Genomic DNA, 1733 nt, shown 5'->3' with positions numbered 1-1733 from the left:
CCTCAGTGGAACAGGCTTCCTCGGGAGGTGGGGGGCTCTCCTTCTTGGGAGGTTTTCAGACAGAGGCTGGATGGCCCCATCTGACACCACTGCGGATTCTGTGAACTGAGACAGATCACGAGAAGGGAGGGCTGGAAGGGCTGCATCAGTGCTTAGTTCTTGTGCCCCTTTCTTACACGCCCAGGGAAATGCTGATTGCCACGTTGGGAATCAGGAAGCAATTTTTCTCCAGGCTGGTTTAGCCAGGGATCCTGGAGGTTTTTTGCCATCTTCTGGGTGTGGAGCAGGTGTCACTGTGTGTGTGCGTGTGTGTGTGTGGGGGAGGTATTTGTGAATTTCCTGCATTGTGCAAGGGGTTGGACTATATGACCCTGGAGGGCCCTTCCAACTCTGTGATTCTAAGAATCTAAGTACGATTTCTCTGCTGCTAGCGTCAACACCATGGAAGAGAACTTTGTGTGTTGTGCTTCGCTGGATCCCAGCAGAGTTTTCCACAGCCAGCCCTCTAGATGCACGGTGGGTGGCAGAGGCGGATCTACTATGGAACGAATGAAGCTTAAGCTTCAGGGCCCCTCATCCTGGAGGGGCCCTGAAGCAACTTTTTTTTTAAAAAAATGAGTGAATTTTTCCACAAAATGGATGGGAATTTTTAAAATGTTTGTTATTAAAATAAGGCTCAGTGCCAGAATCATAAGCCAATGGGTTGAAGTACTTAATATTGACCTTAGAATATTCTCTGATATGCATTTCATATGGCCTCAAAATGTCCCTGTAATTGGCCAGATTTCAAAATCTTCTCGGGAGCTTGCAGCATCCAAACCCCCAGCTGTATGGGCTCACTGAGTTTGGAAGAATCATAGAATGTTACAGTCTGAAGGGACCTTGCAGGTCATGTAGTCTGCAGGAGCATAGTAGAAGATATGGGGAGTACCTCTTCTCTCATCTCTCACGGGTGACAGGTGCCCCGCCCCCTGACGTGGGTGCTGGGGGAAGGCAGGAGGGGGGAATCATGTGGTTGCTGGTAGGGAGGGTGCTGTGGGGGCGGCCACAGGCCGCCCCTCCCCCCTGGGCTGGCGTGTGGAGCACATGGGCGATTCTGCGAGGTGGGGGGGAGGGAAAATGGCTGCTTGAAGCACATGGCTGCTTTGGAACATGTCCCTGGGTGCTTTTGACTGTTTTTGGCTGCTTTGGAAGGTGTTTGGGGCCAAGGAAGAGGCTTTTTGTGGCTGGAGAGTGCTTTGAACGTGTTTGGGGGTGTCTGGGACAAGTGTTTGTGGCTGGTGTTTTTCTGAAAACTGTGAACGAGTGCTGTATGCAGCAAGTGTCTTAGATTTGTGCCATGCATGTGCTAACATTGGTTACTGTAGACTGCCTGCTCCAGAGAGAGCCTCCCACCCAGAAACCAAAAAAAATAGCACAGACATGTCCCCAGGGTCTCTTGGACAGATCCTGGGACCTCCACCCAACCCCTTGCATGCACCTCAACCTTCCTCTGTACCCCAGCCAGACCCAGAGCCAAAAGCCTCTGCAAAGAGGAAAAAAAGCGTCCTTTTAAAAGTCCCCCCTCCCAGAAACCAAAAAAAATAGCACAGACATGTCCCCAGGGTCTCTTGGACAGATCCTGGGACCTCCACCCAACCCCTTGCATGCACCTCAACCTTCCTCTGTACCCCAGCCAGACCCAGAGCCAAAAGCCTCTGCAAAGAGGAAAAAAAGCGTCCTTTTAAAAGTCC

The 1733-nt window shown here is 51.2% G+C and overlaps 1 protein-coding gene across 1 annotated transcript in view; it reads right to left on the bottom strand.

Moving 5' to 3' along the window:
* DNTTIP1 (deoxynucleotidyltransferase, terminal, interacting protein 1) overlaps positions 1-1733 on the bottom strand; it is a 39000-nt gene that overhangs the window by 24577 nt on the left and 12690 nt on the right. The gene's annotated exons all lie outside the window — the stretch shown is intronic.

The sequence above is a fragment of the Gekko japonicus genome, unplaced genomic scaffold (assembly GCF_001447785.1).
Source record: "Gekko japonicus isolate JY-2015 unplaced genomic scaffold, Gekko_japonicus_V1.1 scaffold3673, whole genome shotgun sequence".
NCBI lineage: Eukaryota > Metazoa > Chordata > Lepidosauria > Squamata > Gekkonidae > Gekko > Gekko japonicus.
Note: the sequence above shows the minus strand (reverse complement) of the source record. Positions and strands in the feature narration are given on the sequence as shown.